Below are 27938 nucleotides of genomic sequence, written 5' to 3'. Positions count from 1 at the left end.
TATTAAATTAAGATAAGTGCTGGACACTGAACTAAAATAATTTACTATTCCCACTCCAGTCTATATTAAATGAAGATAAGTGCTGGACACTGAACTTAATAAATTTACTATTCTCACTCCAACCTATATTTAATTACAGTATGTGCTGGACACTGAACTGAATTAATTTACTATTCCCACTCCAGTCTATATTTAATTAAGATAAGTGCTGGACACTGAACATAATTAATTTACTATTCTCACTCCAACCTATATTACATTAGAGTAGGTGCTGGACACTGAACTTAATTAATTAACTATTCCCACTCCAGTCTATATTTAATTAAGATAAGTGCTGGACACTGAACTTAATTAATTTACTATTCTCACTCCAACCTATATTTTATTAGAGTATGTGCTGGACACAGAACTTAATAAATTTACTATTCCCACTCCAATCTATATTTAATTAAGATAAGTGCTGGACACTGAACTTAATTAATTTACTATTCTCACTCCAATCTATATTTAATTAGGGTAGATGCTGGACACTGAACTTAATTAATTTACTATTCCCACTCTAGTCTATATTTAATTAAGATAAGTGCTGGACACTGAACATAATTATTTTACTATTCTCACTCCAACCTATATGAAATTAGAGTAGGTGCTGGACACTGAACTTAATTAATTTACTATTCCCACTCCACTCTATATTTAATTAAGATAACTGCTGGACACTGAACTTAATTAATTTACTATTCCCACTCCAGTCTATATTTAATTAAGATAAGTGCTGGACACTGAACTTAATTAATTTACTATTCTGACTGAAATCTATTTTTAATTATGGGATTTGTAAAATTCTAAATTATATTTAAATTTTCTAAATAATTATTTTTTAAAATTAAAAAATATATAAACATTTTAAATTAACTTCCCAACCTTATCCCCTATAACCCAACATTCCGCTCCTAAAATTATTTGTAAAATTCTTAATGTAATTTACAATTTCAAAATATTTTTTATAAAAAATTAAAAAGATATATAAACATTTTTAAAACACTTCCCACCCTTTTCCCCTATCAACCAACATCCCGCTCCTAAAATTATTTGTAAATTTAGAAATTTAATTTACAATTTCAAAATAAATTTTTTAAAAAATTAAACAATATTTAAACATTTTTAAAACACTTCCCACCCTTATCCCCTATAAACCAACATCCCGCTCCTAATAATCTTTGTAAAATTCGAAATTTAATTTACAATTTTTAAATAAATTTTTTAAAAAATTAAACAATATATAAACATTTTTAAAACACTTCCCACCCTTATCCCCTATAAACCAACATCCCGCTCCTAAAATTATTTGTAAAATTCGAAATTTAATTTACAATTTCTAAATAATTTTTTAAAAAAATTAAACAATATATAAACATTTTTAAAACACTTCCCACCCTTATCCCCTATAAACCAACATCCCGCTCCTAAAAATATTTGTAAAATTCGAAATTTAATTTACAATTTCAAAATAATTTTAATCCAAAATTAAAAACTATATAAACATTTTTTAAACACTTCCCACCCTTATCCCCTATAAACCAACATCCCGTTCTTATAATTATTTGTAAAATTCTAAATTTCATTTACAATTTCAAAATAAATTTTTACAAATTTTTTAAAAAATATAAACATTTTTAAAACACTTCCCACCCTTATCCCCTATGAACCAACATCCCGCTCCTAAAAATTTGTTTACAATTCTAAATTTAATTTACAATTTCTAAATTTTTTTTTTTTTTTAAATTAACAAATATATAAACATTTTTAAAACACTTCCCACCCTTATCCCCTATAAACCAACATCCCGCTCCTAAAATTATTTGTAACATTCTAAATTTAATTTACAATTTCTAAATTATTTTTTTTTTTTAATTAAACAATATATAAACATTTTTAAAACACTTCCCACCCTTATCCCCTATAAACCAACAGCCACCTCCTAAAATTAAATATACATTTCACATTTTAAATAAAATTTTATAATTAAATTTTACAATATATTAAAAAAATTAATTAAGTTTTTTAAAACACTCCCCACCCTTATCCCCTATAACCCAACATCCCGCCCCTAAAACAATATAAATATTTCTCATATTATATACATTTTAACTATTTATACAAACAACTTCAAAATATTTACTAAACATACAATGACGATATTTTCACGTCGATATTATTACTAACGATATTACTTACATCGACATATAAGTAAAAAAAAAAAAACGATATTTTTCACATCGATATTATCTATTTCGATATTTTGTACATTCGATATTTTTGACTCGATATTTCTGTCCCTTGATATTAAAAAGTCGATATATAGACTGCTCACCCAGCTCCCAGTCTAAATCCAGGAACACCTTTTCAGTTCTATCTTTGGTCCAATTACTATTGCGTTTTGACCAAAGCATTTCTTTTCTCACTCATTATATCCCGTTATGCTCCCAATTTCCCTTTTAATCTTAATGGTACCTGGCCCCATCCTGGAAACTGGGCATTCTCCAAGATGTCCTTTGCTCGTGTCTGTGGGCACATTCCCATAATTGGATGGTATGATTGTATTTGTGTGCTGTGCTCCACAGCAATTTAGATAAAGAGTGTCAGTTAATAAACAGCCAGAACCTCACTGCAGGTACATCATTCACTCAAGCACAGTAAGCACGAGAAAGTAATACCAAACACTGGCAAAACCAATATGTCTGGCTTCATTGTAGTAATGTGTGCAAATGCAGAAATGCACTAATTCTATATGTCTGTGTTAGCACATTAAAGCCAAACTTACTGGCTTTGCCAATGCAGGTTTCCTTTCCTTTTACATTAGGAAAACATGTTCCCTGAGGGTGAAGCCCATTTGAAAACTTCCTGAAAGTGTGGACTGCTCTCTACCCAATTTATGAAATTATCCTCTAAGGCCTTCATTGAGTGCCCTGTACCCTGCTCCACTACACCCCTCACCCCCAGTTTTCATGTCTAGTTGCTCCCCTGATCCACTTTTTGTGCACTGAAGTTGTGTGTTAATTGGGTGCAAAAACCTTCATGTAACTATTCGATAGACACAAACGTATGACTTTGTAGTTGCTTTCCAGTTTCCAATGAGTGCACCCATGCCCCCTGTCATGGGATCACCAGGGCCATATCACATAAACTAAGTTTAAGTTAAAGATGTGTTTGCCACAGTTTTGGACTGACTCTTGCCTTAACCCCTTCCCTGCTCATGACGGAACCACTCCGTGATGAGCCACGGGTGCCGTGTGCTCATGACGGAGTGGTTCCGTCATGCTGCGGCCGTTGGCGGCCGCTCTGCCCACGCGGCACTGATTCCCTGCCTGTGCGGGCGATCAATGCAAGTGGGCGGAGTCGTGACGGAACCACTCCGTCATGAGCACAGCGCGCCCGTGGCTCATGACGGAGTGGTTCCGTCACGAGCATGGCGGCGCCGCAAACACCCCAAACCCCCCCAGCGCCGCGGCAAAATTCTTGCCGCGGCAATGGGGTTAAATAGCTGAAGAGCTGGAGCAGCGCTATTTTACCAACTTAGACAGCCTTAAAAAGACATTCTTATCACATCGTAAAAATACAGCAGCACAAACAAAAAGCAGAGTATATCGCCACCACATCAAAATGCCACACAAAGTATGCTCAAACGTTCTGGTCAGGCATTATCACCTCTAAAATTCTGCATTTATATAACAATGGCACCAAACACTCTATTACCATACCACCAATGACATGAAATAGAACCAGTAAAAAGGTTTTGTGGTTGGTCCCAACACTTAACCCTCAAACCTACCACAAAGAAAACATGACCAGATATTGGGGTTTGATTTCATTCAAAGTTAGAATAAATCCTCTAATTCTGACTTCATGATTTGTGACCCTAAATACGTGTTTTTGCAGCTGTACAAATCCCATAATTTGATGGTGAAGTGAGCCTATTTTACATTGTAAAAGCCTCAGAATTTTCCACCTGGTGATGGGTGTTGAAAAAATAACATAGATTTGTGCGAACATGAAAGGTAGTATTTTCAAAACCAATACTACCACCGTGAATTTATTCTGCAAGAATGTTTTAGTATTGCTGAACCTATCGTTCTGTGTCTGCATTTTGGCTCCAATCCAGAAAAAGTACGACCAACAATAGAGACACGAACTCTGCAGTCACAATCAGTGGTGTTGCGAGGGTGCGTCCTGCTGGTCCACCAGTAAATGACCTGACCCACTCAACTCCATGTGCCCCACCACCGGCAACATATGCAGTCAGCAAAGGCAGACACTGTACTCTCTGCCTGGGAACAGCTATGTTGTTCCTGTTTACATGGCACATTTTATTTACTCTTCCCTAAGAGTATTTGTATTTTCAGCGATGGTCTGTTTCTGTCGTTTTTTCATGCTACACATTAGTCATGCATAGTTCGTAGTGTGAAAAGAGTCGCTCATAAACAGCTGTAGGATTTCAGGTTGTGGCTAGACCACAATTTAGAGCTGTGGCGTTCAGGCCGAACAGTGTATGAATTTCCCACAGAGCCTGTCAATGGGCCATAAAGTGGTCTGGAAAATATGCTCATCCAGTCCTTGGCCTCTCTGCAGAGTGCTAAGAGCAATGGTCAGGTGTATCAATTGTAGTTGTGATAATAAATGCAAAAGTGTGTGAAGGAGGTAGGGTTCACAGCTGTCAAAAGAGTGACAGAGAGAAAGGTAAAGAATACGCAATGCCTGCAGGTTGAGTGGGAGCATTGTATGTGCGTGAATGGAATTGGTGAAGGGAAGGAAATGCAAGGCAGCATCTGCAGGAGAGAGCGAATAGAGGGAGCTGAAAAAAAGGGATCAGATGTGAGATATGCAGATTGAGGTTACAGAAAGAAGTGAGGAGAAAAAGAGCATACATTTCTAACAAAGACACTGTAGAAGATAGGGCCATATTATCACGGAACGGCTATAACATTATCGTCGCTTTAGCGGCAGGAAACTGCCGCTAAAGCGGCGATAATGGGCTTGATAATATGCCTTTGTGAATTTCCATAGAAGCCCATGTTCTGGTGTGAACCTGGGCTTCTAAGGGAATTCACAAGGGCATATTATCAAGCCCATTATCGCCGCTTTAGCGGCAGTTTCCTGCTGCTAAGGGGGCGATAATGTTATCGCTGTTCCTTGATAATATGGCCCATAGTGTGCTGAGGAGGGCAGGAGAGATTAAGGGGCATATCATCAAGAAACGGCGTTAAAACTATCGCCGCTTTTGTGGCAGAAAACTGCCGCTAAAGCGGCGATAATGGGCTTGATAATATGCCCTAACATGGCCTTCTATAGGAATTCTCTGCGGCATATTATCAAGCCCATTATCGCCGCTTTAGCGGCAGTTTTCTGCCGCTAAAGCGGCGATAATTTTAACGCCGTTTCTTGATAATATGCCCCTTAGACACTCCAAAGTCCTTGACACTTCCACATACCATAGTAATGATTAATATATATAAAACAGACGTGCATATAATCATCATGATTGTCTATTGTAGGTGTCATCACCAGTTTAACTGTGATCCCATATGTGCCACCCTAAAACAAGCATAAAAACGCCACTGGTCACAATAGGCAGATGGTCAAGCAAAGAAAAAATTGCAAACAATTGTCAGTTTCAAATAAAGCAGAGGCTCACTGCCATGTGCGGCATTTCCTCACGTGCTCAAGGCATACACGCCAATTGACCCAATTCTGTCTCCTGCCTAAAATTGTCTCTGTTTCAATAGAAGTCAATGGAGAAAATACATGACCTCGATTTTGTTATCAAAATCTCCCACTTTCCTGCTCTAAAATGTTGTCATGTCAAGGTGTCACAAGGGTGTTCGCTGGAGCTGTGTACACACTGATCAACACTTTCAACTGTGCAGTGCGCACACCAATGGAGTTCGTTTTGTAACTCAAGTTAGTTCGTGATCTTCCATCTCCATTGGTACTTAGCCCAAAACACTCAACTGAAGGACCCAACGAAGACTATGCGCACACTACATATGCAATCTCTGGAGACATAACAATGTCTAGTAGTCACAGGTATGACAGGAGCAGGATGGGGCCCATTATGTGAAGCCACGTACACTACATTTAGTGGAGTGACATCGAAACAGCACTTTACCAGACAATTGCCTAGCCAGAAATTTGTTTTGCTGAAATTGACATATTAAATCCAACATTTCTAAGCACGTCAGATAATACAACTCCAATGGGAGTGTGGGAACAAATAAACTGCTCCATGACTTTCCAAGTCAAGTTGTTCGCAACTACAGTGCATAGACCAGTAACACAGAAAGGCTGTAAAGGGCCCTGGAACAAGCCAGAAATATGTGCTCCCTATACTCAGGTTGGGAATTAAAACCCAGTGTATACTGGAGTCTAGAGGGCCTTTAGGACCTCTGGACCCCTGTGCCACTACACCCGCTGCACGAGTGATAGCTACGCCCTCGCATAGAGTTTAAAAGGTCATACGTTGTGCACGTGGCACCTCGTCACTTACCATTTTGGAATTTCCCTTACAGTAATTGTTGCTTCCTCTCTGGTTGCAACCAAAAATTAAAAAAAATTAAAAAGAGGAACTAATAGTTGCTGAACTCGGGTTACCTCCGCGCATATGTCATCACGCTGCCTTTGGAGAATAATCTGGAATATCTGAAACTTTAATCCAGATCCAGGGAACAAAAGGATGACGCGGGCTGAGCAGAGAGCAACTTTCATTTGTGATCATCAAAACCTTATTAAAACCCCATAATCCAACTGATGATGACTAAACTGCTACTAAAGGACAGTTGAACATTTCAATATCAGAAACTATATTTTGTGCATAAAAATGACACTGCTGCATACTGCCCATTACTAGGAAAACTGTGGTTTCAAATAGGTAGAAAGTTAAATATTATGGGGCTTATTTACAAGCCCGTGCGTCACTTTTGCGTCATTTTGAAATGGGAAAAGTGACATACGGGTGGCGCAAGGCGCTTGTAAATAAACCCCTGTGTGTTTGATATTTGCTAAGATAAAACTAAAGGATCCCAAAAACAGGAGATTTCAAAGAAAATGAGACAGGCGCCTAGTTTGTAAATAGCTGGGCCAGGATTGTACAGTCTATAGCACTCTGCATCTGCGGAAAAAAGGTTTCATCGCTGCAAGGAAGAAATAACAACACATTGTGGATAAAGCTGTCTAGAAGAATGTAGTGTAAAGTTGTGTTGTGGCTGGACAAATGGCTAATAGGTCACTCTACTACATGGACTCCGGAGATTCTGGTTTTAAACATGAGAATCCCTTGAGAAATGAGAAATTACCTGGAAAATCGGCCGGTTTTAGCGCTGGTGGCGCCCCCTGGGACAATCTTTCTTGGTGCCCCCCAATGACCTCCTTCTTCACGGATTCCTACACTACCACCCTCCAACAGTGCAGCTCGCTTTCCTATTGCCCCTCTCTCACATATATGGACCCCCCAGGATATAGCAGCATGGATTAGCAAATTTAGCGGCACAAATATGGAAATTTAGCGGCACAAATATGGAAATTCAGCGGCAATTTTGCGGCATTTTAGTTTGCAGTTTTTCCTACAACAAACACAGATATCTTAGTTTTTTGAAGTATTTAAGAACATGAAGCTATGTATATGTTGTTTATTTACAATGTTCACACTTTGTTTGGCTTCAAGGTTACATATAGGACATAAACATGTTAATGAATAAATGCCCACGGAACCTGTATGCTTGTCATGTTAATCTTGCAGTTCTTCTGAGCAGTCCAAATCTAGCCCAATATTGTGTTGCTGATTATAGTGCAAAAATAATAATGCCCGGATGGATTGCTCTGAGAGGGACCGTCGTCTGGCTGACAAAATAACTTTGTAGATGCTGTTGCTCCTTTCAGCATCTGCAGAACTGGTCACACAGTCCTTGTACACAGCTGCAAACTGTGGAAGGACTGGAATGCGGTCAGCCATCCCACGCCAAAAGATGTCAGTGTCAATCACCCCAGAAACAGATGCCTTTACTGCTTCTGGGCCTACATGCTCAAAGTAGAGGCGAAGCTCCTGTTCGGGAACTTCGCTCAAACTAGGGATGGCAGAATATGCACTCTTGTCCTTAGGCAGGATGCACAGTTGTGCAGGATTGAAAAGGCGCACTTGTTTCAAGAATCCAATGCCTGGTTGGGCCTCCCCCATGTATTTGCCCGTCTTTTCCAGAGAATTTTCAAAAGCTTCATTAAGCTGGGCTTTTATCTTTTTTTTCTGTGTAAGAGTTAATTTAGCCCCTGCAGTGGTCAGTAGAAATGGTTGTAGTGACTCCAGAGTGAGGACTGAATTGTTTGTTAGGTCCATGTGAAGGTCGTCCAAATAATCATACACCTTCATTGTCACTGGTGTCTGACTCTGGAATTGGTCCATCAGATGTAAAATGTTTTGGCATTTTTCGGCCACAATGTCCAATTGCACTTTAATGCAGTTTCTTTGGTCGCTGTTCAAAATCCTTTGCAGATTTTCTAGGGAATCTGGGGAGACTTGCTGAGTTGCATCTCAGACTCAACAAACCCAGCATAGGCCTCAAAATACTTGCAGTGATACTGAGCAGCAGCAAACCAAGAATTCCACCGGGTACTGCAAGGGTCAGGTGCCATCCGTGGTTTCATCCCATGGTTCTCAGCAAGATGGTGCAGGTACCTTCTCTTTCTGCTACCGGCCATGTAAAAGAAGCGCGAGAAGTACAGAAGGGAAGCATTTAGCTCCACAAAAGGCTTCCTAAATGACTCTCCAATAAGGTTCATTATGTGTGCCAAGCAGGTGATATGTTTGGAGTTTGTATACAGATTTCTCAAAACAGTATTGTATGCCTTGAGCATGTATGCCGCATTGTCAGTGTTAAAGGAAATAACGTTCTGAAAGGCTATGCTGTACTCTGTGAGCACCTTCACAACTGCTTGCGCTACAGTCCCATGGTTGCACTGTGAGAGGAACACTGTGTCTGCTAGTTGGGTGTGGATCTGACGGCCACCCTGAGTAGAGACCACTGCAAATAACAGATTCAATACACAACGCCCTTCGACATCAGGTGTTTCATCAAATATAACACTGATCTTCTGATCTTGCAAGTGTTCTTTCAGCTCGTTCTTGGCTCCTATATATCTCTCTGGGAGATAACGTTCTTGAAGCTGATGACTTCCAGGTATCGCTCCACCATTTCGTACTCGCTCGTGGAGAAACTTGTGTGTTGGACTTGGCCCTTCTTGCAGGGTCATCCCTGAACTTTTTGCCTTCTTCCTGTATTTTTTCTGACCTGTTGTTGGCTGTTTTATGACTCTGGGCACCTTACCACTGCTGATCAGCGCTAAGGTGCATATGCTCTCCCTATTATAAAATGTATACATTGATTGGTTTCCATGTTTGGCTTATTTGGTTTACTATCAGCCCCTAGTAAAGTGCACCAGGAGTGCCAGGGCTTGTAAATACAAATGCTGCTGATGGGCTTGCAGCACTGGTTGTGCCACCCACAGAAGCGGCCTAGTAAAATGTGTCTAAGGTCTGCCATTGCAGAACCTGCGTGCAGTCAGGTACTGTCATGCTGACTGCGCAAGTGCACCTACTTGCCAGTCCCTAAACCTTCCCTTAACTACATATTAGTCACCCCTATGGTAGGCCCAAGGGCAGGGTGCATTGTAAGCATAAGGTAGGACATGCCCTGATGTGTGTGGCATGTCCTAATAGTGAATTACAGCCATTTTCGTTGTTCACTATTGAAAGGCTACCTGCTCTCCATAGGCCAGAATGGGCTGCTGGAATTATTACACTCTATAATCCCAGCGGACTCAGAGAGTATGGTAGAGAGTCCAGTTTAGTATGCCTGAACTCAGAATAATAAAATACTTCTTTTAGTAAAGTTTATTTTAATATCCTGTGTTTGTAAATAATACTTTTAGAAAGTTAGTATTTACTTGCCTAACCATTTCAGTCCGCCTCTCCTGTGTGTGTGTGTGTGTGCTGTCTAGTTTCAGTGAGGGGCAGGGCTGGGGAATTCCAGGAGACAGGCTGGCTGCCAGGTGGTGAATAGAGAGACTACACCAGGATGGGTGGGAGGAGTACACCTTGACTCTGAATAGGGCTGTGCTCTGCCAGAACAATGCTGGCTCCGCCCCCTGTGGAGCGTCTGATGTCTCTGCCCTGTGCACTGAAAGGAAAGAGCAGAGTCACCACAACAAAGTACTCCAAAACCGGACTGAGCCAGGCACAGGCCCCCTGGCCACAAAGAACAAAAGAAACTGTGTATAAAAGAAGGGGCCCTGCTCCTAAGAAATTAGATCCTGTTTACGCCAAGAAGAAACTCTGCCTGAAGAGGAGGACCTGGGAAAGCTACATGGAGGACTACTGTCTCTAACCCTGAGAGACTGGCCTGTGGTGGGTGCCTTGCTGCAAGAAGGAGAGGAAAAAGACTGAGAAAAGACTTTAAATCAACTTGTGCTTTGTGAACAATCTCCAAGGGCTTGCTTGTGAACTTGCCCCCTGAACTGCGCCCCAGGAACAGTGGGCGCTACCCCTCCCAAGAGGAAAAAGAAGCTGCTGCTGGTGAATTGCCCTTCTGACTCCAGAGAACCTGTGTGCCCCATCCTGCCGAGCAACGCGACTCCTGCCCGACTGTGCCACTGTGAGCACCGTGACGGCCTGCCCCGACTGGCCTGAACAAAGTAAGCTGCTGCCCCCCTCGAGCCGGAGCTCGCATCGTGAGAAAGGACTGTCTACCACTGAGCCCCGAGCCTCTGTGGCCCCCGAGCCGGAGAGCCCATCGCAAGGACTGATGACACCCGGGTTCGCTGCTTCTGGATGACGTTCCAGCGCCTCACGCTGAATTCACCCCCGAGCCGCCCCTCCTTCCTCCCACCTCGAGGCGAGCCGTGAAGTCCCGAGGCGCCCCCCCAAGCACCGTGGTCCTCTGCCAAGCGGGACTGCAATGCGACGTGGGACGCCTCTCCTGTGACTGCCGAGGCCGCCCCGAACCCCCCATCAAGATTCAAGGTACTGTGCGCCTCGAACACCCACATGCATATCCACTGTGTGTTTCCGGATGTGGTCCACTGCCACATTGCACACACGGCAAAACAGCAGGCCACCATCAGCATGCATCACGGTGCTGTACTCTCTGGCCCGATCTGCTGCGGTTATATGGGTAGGTAGATGTGATCGGTGCTTCACAGTCTTCACAGGCTGCAGAATGTTCTCCATCGTGCTTTTGTTGTGGTGGCTTGTTGCTCCCTTGGAATCCAAAAGATCTCAGGCTTGTGGCGCACTCACGTAACTCACCTACAAATATATTTGGTGTTACTAGATGTGTTCCAAAGGGGAAAAGGGCATTGCAATTGTTGGAGGCAAAGTTAAGAAAACGTAGGGAAGTAATGATTAAAAATGCATGTAACTCTGAAGCATAGTTGCATACACGGCGTGTTAAGATACAGGTGGGCAGAGGTCCTTCGAAGTGGAATGAAACACTTGTGTGGTCCCGCTAGGCAACTTTGAGTCATCTGTGGAGGGCAGTGGGGGTGCGAGGTAAACATAAAAAAAAACGGCAAAAGTGTTTCCCCCCAAAAAAACAACTGTGCCCCAACGTGCCTGCAAATACAAAATCACATTTGGAGAAAAACTGAAAAAAGGGGAAGGATGAGCCACCTGCAAAGAAAGTGAAACCTAATTGCTCAAAACAAATTTGTACAACTGTACTTTGTAGGAGCACATAAGCCAGGCGTTTACACTCGGAGGGGCCGGGGGGCAACAGTGCTTAACGGGTGTCTAGGGAAAATCCCAAGACAGCCCAGAACCACCCCCAAGAAATACAAAAAACAAAATTACAATTATGAAACCCACATGAGCACACAGAATTCCATCACCAAACCATGCACAGCGCTCCCACCCATCACAAGTAGGGCTTCACATATATGGGTGGCGACCTAAAGCTTCTGCGCTTTAACATATTTAGTATTCATCTCCCCGGAAGTGTACAGAAACCAAAACTTACATGTGCTGTGCAGCAGAAAGCATATATTAGTTGCCAGACGGCCCAATGGGTCTTGAACCAGCAGATTCTTTCCTCCAGGACTCTACAAAAGAAGAAACAAGAGTTACAGCAGGCTTGGCTAGCCCTTCCCATAGCACCTGTCCCACAACACTGTCATCTCCCCCACTACACCTCTTTAAAAACCACAGCACCCCCATATGCCTCCTGGGCCCGCATGACCAGCGTGCGGCAGGCCCAAAAATAATGCCCCCTGGGCCCGCCGCACACCGGGCATGCGGTGGGCCCAACATATGCATAATAAAAAAAAATTCCCCCCAGGGCCCGCCACGTGCCTTGTGTGGGGCGGGCCCAAAAAGAATGCCACCCAGGGTCCGCCGCACACCGGGCATGCAGCAGGCCCAACAATTGCATAGTAAAAAATGTTTGCCCCCCAGGGCCCGCCACATGCCCCGTGTGCAGTGGGCCTAAAAAGAATGCCACCTGGGCCTGCCGCACACCAGGCACGCAGCGGACCCAACATTTGGATAGTAAAAAATGTTTTCCCCCCAGGGCCAGCCGCGTGCCGCCTTGTGCGGCAGGCCGAAAAAGAATGCCACCTGGGCCCGCCGCACACCGGGCACGCGGTGGGCCCAACATTTGCATAATAAATAATTTCTGCCCCCCATGGCCCGCCACGTACCCCATGTGCGGCAGGCCCAAAAAGAATGCCACCCGGGGCCCACCGCACACCGGGCACGCTATGGGCCCAACATTTGCATAATAAAAAAATTCTGCCCCCCATGGCCTGCCGCGTGCGTTGGGCTAAAACGAATGCCACCTGGCCCCGCCGGGCATGCAGGTAAAATTTTTGCATGGTAAAACACTTTTGCCCCCAGGGCCCGCCGCGTGCCCGGTGTGCGGCGGTCCCAAAAAGAATGTCCCCCTGGGCTCGCCGCACACCGGCAAAGCGGCGAGCCCAACATTTGTTTTTAAAAAAAATTATGGCCCCCAGGGCCCGTCGCGCGCCCCGTGTGTGGCGGGCCTAAAAAGAATGCCACCTGGGCCTGCCGCACACTGGGCACGCGGCGGGCCCAACATTTGCATAGTAAACATTTTTTGCCCCCCAGGTCCTGCCAAGTGCCCCGTGTGTGGTGGGCTCAAAAAGAATGCCACTTGGGCCCGCCACACACCGGGCATGCGGCGGGCCCAACATTTGCATAGTAAAACATTTTTGCCCTCCAGGGCCTGCTACGTGCCCCGTGTGCGGCGGGCCCAAAAAGAATGTCCCCCTGGGCCCGCCGCACACCGGGCACGTAGCGGGCCCAAAATTTGGTTTTAAAAGAAATTATGGCCCCCAGAGCCCGCCGCGTGCCCCGTGTGCAGTGGGCTCAAAAAGAATGTCCCCCTGGGTCCGCCGCACACCAGGTACGCGTCAGGCCCAACATTTGTTTTTAGAAAAAAAATATGGCCCCCAGGGCCAGCCGCGTACCCCGTGTGCGGCGGGCCCAAAAAGAATGCCCCCCTGGGCCCGTCGCACACCGGGCACGCGGCGGCCTCAACATTTGTTTTAAAAAAATAATTATGGCCCCCAGGGCTTGTCGCGTGCCACGTGTGAGGCGGGACCAAAAAGAATGCCCCCGGGTCGACTGCACACCGGGCACGCGGTGGGGCCAACAACAAGAAGGCAGTAGCAGCACAGGTCAGGAGACCTGTGCGAGCGCCAGATGGATGAAAGAAGCAGCAGCAGGGCAGGTGGGGTTGGAGGGGTGTAAATAAGCACTCCACCTCGCCCACCTGCTGTGAGGACCCCGAGGACCCTCCTTCTATTGGATCTGTGGCGAGAGCCACCGGGCGCCAGTAGGCCAATAGACGGGGTCGGATTTCGCTGGCAGTTTTTTAAAAATCACGGCATTTTTACAAAAATGCCAATTTCGCAGTTTATTTTGCAAATCGCTAAATCCTGGAGGGTCTCTTTAATTTGTTTTATATCGCGACTCATACCAGTGTAGGGTGTCAGAAGACTTTTCATCACGCAGACATAATACAGAGACTATGAATCACACTACAGGAGTGTAAATCATGCTAAAGGAAATGTTTCATAAGACAATGAGGGTTACAAGGTGTAAGAATCGCGTCATCTATACTAGTAGGAAGCATATTTTCGGTGGGTTTGGTATGGAGAAGCACAAACTTAGGATTTAAAACATACCACAGTGGTTGGCTTTGGTTTTACTAATAAGAATGTATTTTTATCCAAACAAAACATTTTTAGCAACATTGGGATAATAAAAGAATGTGAAAAAAACATAACGTTCTAACATATGCCTTGCAGTTTGCATGCAGCTCTTTGATGACAGTAAGTAGGTAAACCATGCTATATTAGGATTGTAACTTATGAACTGCAAGTACCAAAAGGATCTCTGAGATAAGAAGCAGTAACTCACAGAGCTATCCAAATAAAATAAAGTTATGTGATCTGCATGGTAACACGTTCTTTGCAGCAGGCATACTAACCCTCTAATCTACTTTATGATGAGCCAAAACTGCCACTAGACAAAACTCTGATGCCTCTCTAGCAGGAACAATAATCACCAGAGTTATCTTGACATTTTTATTGTTGCCTGCAAACTGCTGGACACGCAAGGAACTCTGCAGCAGGGACTTTTAAACCCAAAAGTTATTTCTAAACACAGCACCCCAAGCTCAACCCCAGGTGTGGCTGCAATGGTCGTACCACTCTAAAGCTGACCCTGCCTCCCGCGGTCCCCATCTACAGCATTTTTAACCAGATGTTCTGGTAACTGCTAGGTGAAAGAACATTAATGGTATTCCCATGGATGGAACTCAAAATTAAAAGGACTTTCCAATGAGATCCTGAGTCTGCATTCTATCTATAATATTGATGTTCATTACACAATAACATAACAGTTTAAATATATAGACAATTTTGTTGCATGATGTTTGACGCCATGATGGGAACTAAGCACTTTCAGGATGCAAGACGTTAGGGGGCCAAATGACAAAACATTGTAAGTAGTGTTAGTTAAGGTCCTTAATGGTAAATCGAGGCAGAGTTTGGTACAAACATCTTTTACCAACCTATTGCGAAAGCTGTTTTTTGGAGAGGGTAATGAGTCACAAGACTACGTCTACATAGTTGTTCTGTGGCATTTTGTTGTGGTGGTGAGGTGTTTTATTATTTTTGCACTTTTGTAAACATATTTACAAGTAGATTAAATGTCCAACTGGTCAAAAAGGCACTTGTCCAGCACCTCAAGGTTTTTTAGAGGCAGACACAGTAATAAAATGATTATAGCATCTAGATTACAGTGTTTGAAGTTACTTTAACCAAGTACTGGAGATGTGCAGCCGTGACAGGTGCAGTAGCTGTGCAGTTACAGAAAGGAGCGCAGGCAATAAATTGTGATCACACAGGTAAACCCTGAAATGCAGGGACCCACTGTGAAGATGAATGTACGCAGTAGAACCTAGAGAAAAAGAAAACAAGAACCTCAGAAAAGCACCACCTATCTCAATGGTAAGCTAAATGTCAGACCACAGCGAGACAATAAATAAAGCTGAAGTAGTAATACTGGGTGACTTGGGAAACTTCTTTTGTAGCTCAAAAAGCTGAATAGGACATCAAAAAGCATGTTTTTTGTGCATTAAATCTCCTTTCTCCAGCTATAGGTTGCCCTCCTAAATTTAGAGGGTATTGTGGAAAAGGGATGAACAAGTAATAGCACTTCTTGGAAAATAAAAGACAATAATCAATCATTTGTACCAGCATATTGCAGTAGGCTAACACTACTCTCTGTAGGATAATGCACTATGGCTGTTTTTTTGGATGACTTCCAACCCATGCTACCCCACCAAGGAGGAAGTTTTCCAACTTTATGATTTCCACCTTCTAGCCATCTGCAATAGGGTCTGAATGAAAGAAAATCTTAAAATTAAAACAAACACAGGTGTAATGAAAGACTAATGTACTCATTCTGCATTTAGGACAGGTTTTAGTTACAGATTCACTGTGATCGTCACTTCAGTATACCATTTCCCATTTTAAGTATTGGCACTGCAATTTCAGTAACATTGCAAAGCATGTATTCACAGGCAGGGAGAGTACACTTTATGATGTGAGAAATCAGTAAGAATAAGCAGCAAGGTTCTCAAATAATTGGAAGTCCTGATTTTTTTGTTACATTGTAAGGGGTGTTTAATTGAAAATTATGGATACTTGATGGATTTAACAGGACCAACCTTTGATGCAAAACTACTAGCTAAAATGGCAGACTTCCAAAAATGATTCATTTTTATATCCTCTCTTGCCAACAATGTAATATAGTTTTGTAATGTTGCAAGTGAATAAATAACTATTCAAAATTAAACTGGTCCAAGGAGGGACCTGTCCTTGTCCACATTTGTTTTCCAATAAATGTACAAATGATAACTCCAACTGTTTTAGTTTTAGATAGTTTAGTGCCTGCCAAATGATTGAAGGTACCACAGGCATATGTTTGTGCAATAGGGTGATTTAAAGATAAGGCCTTGCTAAGAATGTTGAAAAAGACTTGAGAATTGTCAGAGGCTAATCTTCCCTTAACAAAGCCAGAGTGCTCAGGGCCTATCAGACCAGGTAGAACCGGGTCAATGCCTAGTGCCACAATCTTATCAAAAATCTTGTAGTCAGTGTTGACTAAGGAAATGGGACGGTAGTTCTTCCAGAGAGAGATGTCTTTACCATCTTTTGGGATTAAGCAAATCAAGGCTTCTTGGAATGTGCCTTGTGAATAAGAATAATAAATTGGGCATAAGGAGTTTTGCTAAGTGATCATAAAATTCAATAGTGAAGCCAATTCCTCTTTTCAACACCGAAACTGCAAGCAAAATTTCTGCTAAGGAAAAATCAATTCCCAAGGAGTCAAGGTCAAAGTGATGGGAGGGAGGGCAAGCAATGGACTGGAAATAAGTAGTAAGATCAGGCTGTACCGGTTGTTCTTCAGGAGAGCAGAGATTTTTATAAAATGAAACAAACTCCTTTAAAATGTCATTATCCTTAAAACCTGTTTTTTGGAGAGGGTAATGAGTCACAAGACTACGTCTACATACTTGCTCTTTAAAATGTCATTATCCTTAAAAAGAGGAGTTCCCGAGGCACCTTGTAAAGATTCTATTCTCGTTCTGTTTTTTCTCACTTTCAAATAATTAGCAAGCAATTTCCCCATTTTATTTTGACCCCTATAATAGCGAGTACTACTTTTCAATAGAAAAGAGGAGGCAGCGTTTGTAGATCGCCTATTAAAAGTAAGTTTAGCTTCAATAATATTTTTTATGGAGGACTCATCATTGGATTGATAGTATGTGTCTTCTAGCTGTTTAATGTTATTGAGTAATTGAGTAGATTGGGCATCTAAGGATTTTTCTTTTGTGATACAAAATTTATTATAAAACCCCTGGCGGCTGCTTTAAAGGAATCCCAAATCATTATGAAAGGAGAATCTGGTGTTGAGTTAATACTAAAAAGTTTGCAGGCAAAGGAACTGAATTGTTAACTGAAATTAGCATCTAAAAGTAGTGAAATATTAACCCGTTTACCGTGGCGGACATTCCACCGCGGTGCGGGCATTCAAAAGGGTGGGCAGGGCTGCGTCGGCCGGGTAAAGCGCCATCTACCTGAATGCGGGGAAAAGGGGATAAGGTTCATATCAACATATACTGGGGCATGATCTAAGATTAAAATTCAACCAATTTTAGAATGGAAAGCATGCTGAGCCAAAGACATGCCTATAAAAAGATGATATATACAGGATTGTGAGTGGAGTGGAGCTGAATGGAAACTATATTCTCGAAGGTCTGGATGGGAGAGTCACCATACATCAACTTAAGACTTACATCAGATTGTGGAGGTAAATTGTGAGTGCATTTTAGAGGTAACAAATTTCACTCTAGAGTGTCTGTCTAGGATGGGATCATGAGTTTGGTTACAATCGCCGCCAAATATATTGTAATCATCATCATATAAAAGCAGCTTATCAGAAATGTTTGTCCAGAAAATCTTATCAACAGAAGTGGGACCGTATACATTAAAAATAACTATAGGTATCTTATCTTTAAGTAACTTAACAACAACCCATCGACCTTCAACATCAGATTCATGAACAACTGATACTTCCAGTTTTTTATGGCATAAAATCAGAACCCCATTCTTCCTACCTCAAGTAGGAGAATTAAACACATTGCCCACCCAACATTTCTTCATTTTGGAAGCTTCAGATTAGGAAAGATGTGATTCTTGAAGTAATGCAATATATGTTTTCAATTTAGCTTGATGGGATAACACATGTTGCCTTTAATAGGGTTACCTAGCCCTTTAATATTCCATGTAGTAACACGGAATGTAACGTGAAAATAAAAACATGACCAAGCAATATGCTTACAATATTGAAAATAAAATAAGAATACATCAGAAATGAAGGAAATGAGTGAAAGAAGTAAGGGGTTTGTTTATAGAGAACAAACATGGAAGATGGAGTAATAAGTAGAAAATAGGAAGAAGAAAATAGTGGAAATGAATCCGAGAAGAATACGCCAGGAAAGAGTAGATACAACAGGGAACAAAAATGGAGCACAAGTCATACAAATGATGACTGAGGAACATACCTAAAGTACAGAAAGACGGAATGGGCGATGGCAACACCAGAAGACGATAACGACAGTACTCGAACTCCACCAGACTGCAGGGAAACATTGGATGGGAAAGCATCAACACATACGGTCAGCAGTGACTTCAGCTACGTCCTAAAAAATATATAGTCAGTGGCCCTCCCAAAGAATTAGATTTTTAGACTTGCCAACCGACAAGACTTGAAAGAGGTCAGTATATTGCAGGAAGAACATGATGACTCTACATGGTTTTACTGAAACCGTAGGCCTAAGTCCATGAGCCCGTTGTATATTAGGTGAAGTAGAAGCAGGCATATCCAGAAGTTTAGGTAAAGAAGTCTGAAAATAAACCATTGGATTGGAAACTTCCATATTTTCAGGGAGAACGTAAATGCGAAGATTGTTCCTGCGATTTCGATTTTTCAAATCTTCAGTGTGCTTTTTAAGGAGAATTATTTCTGATTCTAGAGCAGAGATACGTGAGCAAGTAGATTGTAGAGCTTCCGTTTTTTCCCCAAAACTAGTACCCATGAATCCAATGAAGACCATTTGTCATCCAAATATTGCAGAGTCTTATTAGTTTCCTATATGAAAGGTTTAAAGGCACGAATTTCAGCAAGAATTACATCCAAGGATGCTGAGGAAGAGTGCACTGGAGATGGAGGGTCTTTTTTTGGATGCTTGGCGGAAATCCCAGTTAATTTGCTTGAAGGCTGTGATTTTGGAATGGGCACCAGGTGTGAGGTCAGGTTTATGAGAAGGATTTTCCTCCATGTCAGTGTGGGCAGAGTCTGAATCAGAGTGCGCAGTGTGTTTGGTGGAAGCTGAGAGTTTAAGGTTTGTTGATCGCCCCATATAAAAGGGAAGAAGGTTTTGTAAAACACTGCGTAAGTACAAGCATGAGGTACAACCTTCGAAAGATGTAAACTAAGTTCAGTCCAAAGTGAGGGGAGAAAGATCACAGCTCCAGAAAGGCGCAGCACACAGGAATATATCAGGAAATCGTAAGTTCCAAATCTTTATCCAAATAGGTAATGCCCATATATGAAGATTATTGTCCAATTAGCCAACAGCGCTGGAACGGTCTCTATCTGTCACGTAGATTCCCCGGTCCGGTGGAGCTTCAGTCGGTCTCGCCATTCTGGATCGGCACCGAAGCAACGCCCCCCTGAGGGGCATGTTTATGAGTGTGGTTGTGCTGTGTTTGCACCACAGAATGAGGTGCATGCGCGATGCAAGCCCAAAATGCTATTCATTAAGCCACGCAAGAGCACTTTGCGTGGCCTGGGTGGCTTCATAAATCTAGAGTAACGCAGCACAGTGAAAATAGCTGCGTTACCTTAATCTGCACCAGGGGGGCGTTCCATGGGTGTTGTGTCAGTGTTCCCAGATTTACCAAGACTGGTGAACCTTGTAAGGTGCCAAAATACTATGACTTCTCAGGTGATGCGCAACAATGGGAAATATTTTTATTTCTCATCATTTATTCCTCTTTCTATGTGTGCTGCATTCCGCGGCATACATAGAATGAGGAAAATGCCTCAGGGGATTGTTTTTGTGTAGGAAGGTGCCCCTTCCTGCACCAAAACAATCCTTACAACACAGGCCCCTTTATACCATGGCTAGGCAGCCAGAAACGCACCAGCGTAGGGATAAAGGCAGGAATGCACCGTATTTCTGCTGTTGTGCTGTCACACAGTGCAGCAAGTCATCTTGCTGCACTATGTGACTTTGTCATATAAATGGCCCTAATTAAGACAATCTTGATACATATTAAAAGTGCTTGTTTCTGCACCAATATGCACTTTTTAATTGGTGTCCATTCTATAACAGAATACTTTTACGTTGTGTATGCTTCCTTAGTAGGTCCTGATTATGGTGCTTCAAATTAGCAGTTGCTGATCATTATACTGAAAATTCTACCAAGCTTAGATTTCCTGGTGATATGATAAACTGGAGTCCAGTGAAGTGTTGTTTTTATTGACATTCTAAATTCTCATGATTTTGGACAGCTTGTAAAATCATAACGAGCACTAAATATGTCTTATACCCAAATACTACATCTCAAGGAGAAGGATGATTTTTAACAGTGGCACAGAACATAAAATTGTGAGATGGAGGATTTATAAACAAAATTCCTTCTTGGTAGTGTCACTTAGAACCCACTCTGTGGCTAGGCAATACTGGATCTAGCTAGGGTACCACCAGAAGGTGATGCAAGATCGCCATTATCAACATCAAAAATGTCCCTTTTACCTGTGGTGAGGGCTGCAAAATGCTCCTTTATCTAGGGAGCCATGCATCAAAGTGCCTTTCCCAGGGCACAAGCCTGACTTTGAAACATAGATTCGCAATTTCTTCATGCATGTTTTCATCTGTGTTCACATATGTATAGTGGAATACACCGTGAAAGTAGAAACCTTCTTTGTTTCTTTCCGTCAGACCATCAGTGTCCTGCTTTTCAATGTCATACTTTTAACAAGCAGGTGCAATGCCCCAGGTTTTTTTTTTATCTGTGGGCATTTTCCCTGTGGTCAAACCCTACCTGCATCTCGGTCTCAGAGCTCAGCAAGTGTGATACCTTCTATACCAGGGCCAGGGGCATAATACAGGCCCTCGCAGCCCCCACGGAGTGGGGTGCCCCAAGGTCCAGAGGGCCCCCTTAGCACAGCACTCTTGCCGGAGAGCTCTTGATTGAGCCCAATGGGGCCCCTTCATGTTCCTTGCAGGGAGGCCCACTCAATTTTTGTTACGTCAGTGACCAGGGCTCTGACCGCTGTGCAGTTTTTGATGATATGAAATGTGTGCTACTATCAATTACAACAAATAAAACCTAATTTCAAATGATATTTGCAGAATAAGGCGTGTATCTTGTTTCTCTTACCACAATTATACATTATAAGCTTAGGTGGCTCCATTACGTAATCTATAATGCAACCAAGTTTTATACCTCACCTTCTCTTTCCCTTTTTCAGTCCTGTCTTACTGATAAAACCTTTCTTGTCCAGCTTAAGAGAAAAACTAAATTATGTTTTCAACATAACACATTGGGGACTTTCACATTCTTTATCCAAAACTGTGTACTCCTCTGGGTTTTTAGTTCAGTGGTTCCATCAGTGGATCCGTACATGAGTCAGAAGTTTACATCTCTTCGTTGCTTTCTGTTTTTTATGTAGATGATTTCTCAACTATTTTATTAGGCAAAATTCCCCCGTAGATTTTTTTGATACTTGCATTGGGGTATTCTTTGCATGTTCGTCGCTGGTCCCAGGGTAGAAACATATTACTAGCTGTATAATTTGTTTGATACTGAGCACATGATGACTAATTGTTGCAAAGGCAGCTCATAAGTGTTCCTCATGGAGGGTGCAGTAAAAGGTACCATTACTCTGTGCTAACCTCTTTACCACCAGGATAAGTGGGCATTGTCTTCTCAAGATGCTGTCACAGAACCACAGGCCACATTCTAAGAGACAGTCAGTGAGAGTCTAGCTCCCTGTCACAGAACCACATGCCACGTTCTAAAGGTTGATCAGTGAGAGCCTCGCTCCCCTTTTCTAGAGTATTTCTTTCAGCCACCAGACATATACTTAAGGGATTTTCAAACTGAACTAATGTCCCTGTCCTTTCCTGTGATACTTCCAGATCTGGGACATGCAGGTGAGAAGCGACTGAGATATCTGATGGTATGTCTAGTTGTTATTAGGGGGTATCTAGTGACCACTCTCAATTATCTCTGGAGCTTCCACATATTTTCTCATGCATTCCTATAGTTCTCATTATTATTTTTATGAAGAGAAGTTGGAGGATGTTCCCTCTGCCTCCCAAGAGTTTGGAAAGACAAAAAAAAAAGAATTTCTCTCACGATGAATTGGCTGTACTAACAAGCAAGGACTTCTTTTTTAAATATTTAGCTCAATGGCAATTCAAGGTTCATTGAATCTATTAAACTATTTTAATGTGATTGTTGTATACAATTTGCATATGTGGTAGTCTTCTACAATTAACTAGGGTTATGATATTAACAATGTCTGACATGTCTGTGGTTTTGTTACATGGTATGTTTAGTTAATTAATTAATTTCTTGTTTGCGATTGACTCCATGGTGCATTGATATCAACAATCAAATCACCTGAAACATTTACCTGAATCTTTCCTAATTTCATTATTATATACAGGACCACTGGAATTATGTGGCGGGTGAGGGCCAAATTACGTGGCAGGGTTGAGTGAATTTTGTGTCAAGAAAAAGGCAAATTATGCTGCACAACGCAACACATTTTGTAATAGTATTAATTCATTATTTTATCTTTTGTAAACTTGGTAACACTGTCTGGACATTGGTTGCATCTCATTAGTACCATTTTAAAGCCCAAACATAGCAATAAGCACTACAAAGGTGGCCAGTTCAGCTTTGCAAATGGCTTTTCAGTGTATGGCACCACATTTCAATGCATTTTTAATAAGTTTTGAACCGCTTGCGCTAGGAACATTTGTTTTTGGTAAAATCTGCCGACTATGCGGCAGATGATGGATCATATGGCAAATCAGCATATCTATGATTATGCGAAAATCGCTGCGGCGAAACAATCGCATAATTCCAGTGGCCCCGATTATATATAGGCAGAGAGTGCATGATCATGAGTCAACCAATCAATCAGTGTTTTGTAAAGAGATCTACTCACCCGTTAGGGTCTCAAGGCACTGGGGGGATGCAACTAAATTGGGGTCATTCGAAGACCCAGGTCTTGAGGTCTTTCCTGAATTGGTCCAGTGTCAGGCTTCGCCGGAGGTGGAGGGTGGACTCATTCCATGTCTGTGCTGCAAGGTAGGAGGAGGACCATCCACCTGCTCTGCTCCTGTATAAGCGTGAGATGTTGGATAGGGAGAGGTCGGCTGATTGTAGGTTTCTCTTGGGCGCATGTAAGGAGAGGCAGATGTTGAGGAATTGAGGTCCGATGTTGTGGAGGGCCTTGTATGCATGCATGCGCAGCTTGAAAGTTATATTTCTTTCAATGGGGAGCCAGTGGAGGTTGTGGAGGTGTTGAGTGATGTTGTTGTGTCTTGGGCTATCAAGGATTAGTCTGACTGCGGTGTTCGGGATGTTCGTGAGTTTGCGGAGGAATTTCTTGCTGATTCCAGAGTAGAGGGCGTTGCTGTAGTCTGTTGTGTTCGCTTCATAGAGAATCCACAGCAATCCTCAGTGCCTTCACTGTGTAAACTACTTTCCATTGGCAGATGGTGTTCATCAGCCAATTTATTTTATAACACTATATAAAAGTAAGTCTGAGGTTGTACTGATCCACCTAGACCTATTTTATAGGACCTCAGCCTCTAGTTTGATTACAAGGGCACACAACAAGTGCAGGTGATTAGAACATTGGGCTTTTTAAGGGACCAAAGGCTGGCCCTAAACATGTAAATCACTGCTGTAGAAAAGTAATGCAAACTATTTTCGGAAGAAGGCTCAACAATCCAGAACTTCAAACATGTCTTTAAAATTGTCTTGCCTGGTTCCCCTGTGGTACCCTTAAAAATACTTCCTCCTGTGGAAAGTGAAAGCAGTAATGTAGTATTCTAACAGATATCGCAGTTTTAGAACCACATCGTTAGATCTAACACAATCCTGTGACAACTTCAACCTGGCTACTTACATTGAAATCCACACTTGGTTACCGGCGTTTGAAACACTCCAGATCAAATGATGAGCAGATGCCTTGTGACCATGAACCCTGCCTGTTGAGTGTGCCAAAGACTGCTCATGTAGAAAAGGATATCCTCACTCAGTCCAGGGAGGCTTTGTTTGATGGCCAAGGTCCAGTGGATTATACAGTCATATTTAAGCTTAATGTATCCCCACCTTTCGGATGATGACTCCATATATATTCAGGTTGGGATTTCTTTCAGCTGCAGACTTGACAATATGGTGATTCAATAAAAAGGCCTCTCCTTAGCCATCATTCTGTAAGTGTGATGTCCTGATAACCAAGTCTATGGCATATTTAGCCCTGTTCTGTTTCTATATAGCTGTTTGCTCTGGGTCTTTGGTCTTTATGCCCCTGCTGTATTAAAATATTCTAATTTTATATAAATAATTAAATTACCCTTGGAATATGCCCTATAGCGTGTACTGTACTTTTAACATTGTTCATTTCTGCTTTGTAATGATCTGTGTTTATTTAACAATTAATATTGTAATGATGTTGATGCTCAGCAATCTTTTTTTTAAATAATACATTACAATTAATACTCCTCCATAAGTGTGGAATTGCAATGAAAACTAAAGAAGGCAGTCCACATAAATTGTATCCCTTCCCAGATTCAATTTTCAACATTGCCTAGCAAGGTTAGCTGGGATCTTCAAATGTACTTCCTCTCGAACATTATCTGTACTGACTCTGCCAACATTGTCCATGCTTGAACAATGAAAATGACGAGCATGGAGTTCTCTTCTTTCACAGTCATCATCATCATCATCATATTTACTTTATTCGCATTTGATGGATGCATAGAAGTACAGAGAAATTTCACAGTGCAAATGTGAAAATATATAATAACAACATCACTCCGATTTCTTATCAAAATACGGATGTATCGGATCCTATCTGTACATTAAAAGCCAGAAGCAAAGCATAAAATGATGTATTAAAATTCTTGCAGCGATTCGTTAGCAATGGTTAAAAAATATAAACAAATTGTTAAGGCAAACTGAGTGAGACAACTCCCTTCGTACACAAACTTTTACAAGTCCCAAATTATGCAATAGATAAATAATAAAAACCTTATAGCAATTCTTCTGCAATAGTTAATACGATAAGAGCATATTACCGAGACAGACCGAGTGAGACAACACAACACCTCTCTCATATGAGCTTTTCCTAGTCCATAAACTGAGTGTAGAAAATTCGCAGTCATAAAACAAACAAAGGGGGTTTCCAGCGTAGTCATTACAGCAAAGGCTGAGGAGTGTGACCATAGAATCCGTTTTTAGGTCTCGCCTGACCAAGCGCATGCGCTGGTCTGGCGAGACTTATTGAGAGGGCTCCAAAAAGTGCTACCAGGCCAGCCTAGAGCTACAGTGCATGTGCGCGGGCACGCGCGCCGTGCTTGACTGCATTACTCCCACTTTCGCGATCGCGATCACTTTCCCTTTCGCAGCCGCACGGCCGCTTGTTTTAGCATTGGTATTATGAGTTTTTTCCTCTCCACTTTGTATAATGAACAGAAAAATAAAATATGCAACATAGCTTGTGATGAACTATCCTCACAGGTGCATAGTGACAAATGGTTAATCGAATGTGCTTGAGCTGGGTATCCTACCATTAAAGGAAAAAAACACAATCTCATCCTAGTCAGTAAGTAGCGATGCAAATTGTTGGCGACAAAGGAGAGATAATGAGCATGACCGTGGCCACACTAGGCAAGGTCTGGTAGGTTTAAGCCGTAATTTTACATCGATTGTGTTGCCATCTGACAAGTTCACACTTGGTGAGGAAAGTGCTAGGCCCAAATCTGAAAAAGACTGCTTAACACAGGCGAGCTACCAACTACTGTTAACTCGGTCAAGATTATGTATGTCTTTTATCACTGCTTGATTTATTATGACCCAATCCCTTTTCCATATTCCAAGCCATAGAAGGAGCCGAGCCAGTTTAATAGAGTCGGTTGAAAAAGGGGGACCAATTTCTTTTTGAGCAACCAGATTTGAACAAGCAGTTAGGACTGACAACAATTTCTTAGCAAATTTGTCCTCCACAGTCTGCAAGGCACCCACTTGGACTGTGCCCCATAAGTGGCTAGGGCTACCGATTTTGCCAGGTAGTTTTCTACCATTTCCCTGATTGGCTTTTTGCCCAAATTCGAGGCAAATTCCCACAGAGCTGCTAGGCTTCTTTTCATCATGTGGTGGACACAGTCACATTTTGCATCAAAAAGAAGGCCTTGTATAGGGTGGATCTCCTGGAGCACTAAACACCACAGCAGTGTGTCGGATGGGTAGCTGCCAACGCCTGTGTGTCAGTGGAGCGGGAGGACCCTCTACTGGCACACATTTAGCATGTTTTCCTCCTGTAGGCAGCAGAGAGCCCTACCAAGCTACAAATGAGTCCAACTGTCCTTCACTAAAGTCTGCTGAGCAAAGGATACTCAAAGATTTTAAAACATTTTACACAAATGATGTATTTTTGTGATTCCCTTACATGCAATTTTTCTCCTGTGTTCTAATCTCTTTTAAGTGCAGCACAAACTGCTGGCAGTTGAGTTTAATAAAATATATGGTGAGGGTTCAAGCCTTGGCCTTAAATCAATGCAATATTTTGAAATTTGATATCTTAGTGACTATGCTTTGATTGTAAACCAAACAAAACCCCACAATATAGTTCAACATTGCCTGGACAACCATATTTTGAACACTATTTCAAACACTATTTTTTTATTTTTTTATTTTTTGAATAGGTCACCTTTGGGAAAGTCCATAAATTACAGACCTAAGAATCCCTTTCTTTCCATGGTATCCATCATAGATTTTCCTTTTAATTATGAGATATAGATCCAAAGCACACATTCAGCATGTTTACAGTTATAGGCAATATGTTACTTTGAGTCAAAGTAAGGATGTCTGAGGAAGTGTTCAAACATACCCCTTAATGCCTACATGAGAAAAGAATTGTGTATGAATCTAACGAGAACTCCCTATCCCACTTTCGCCATTGTAAATGTCACTGATGAATCGCCAAATACCTACGATGGAGAGTTAGAGGCTCTTGAGGGAGGGCAAAGAGAGAAGAGAAAGAAACAGAGCTGCAGTGATATCTCTTCTGAAGATAATATATATGGGGCCCTCTCTCTGTACTGCTTGTTTATCAGACAGGTATTCGTCTAAGTTCTCAATGACCCCTCTTGTGTAAAAGGGTATCAGAGTTCAATGTACAGACTGATACAAACATACCTTAAAGCCAGAGAAATAGCACGTCAATAAAATTCCAATTTAAAACCAAGATTCACAACAATTCACTGTTGGTATCCCTCTTGCCTCAACTTACACTAATGGTGCTGTGGTGAAGACCAGGAGACATTCCCAACGACCGGGCCAAATCAAAAAATGAAGACACCATCAACTGGGAGGGAGTAAGCAATCAAACGTAAAATTAGAAACCTGCCTAACAGAGCAGGTACTGACAGAACTGATGGGAAGGGAATGAGAAAACAAAACAGGCATAAACGAAGAGAAGGCCATCT

Source organism: Triturus cristatus, chromosome 5_2 (genome assembly GCF_964204655.1).
Source record: "Triturus cristatus chromosome 5_2, aTriCri1.1, whole genome shotgun sequence".
NCBI lineage: Eukaryota > Metazoa > Chordata > Amphibia > Caudata > Salamandridae > Triturus > Triturus cristatus.
This window is presented reverse-complemented; position numbering follows the sequence as displayed.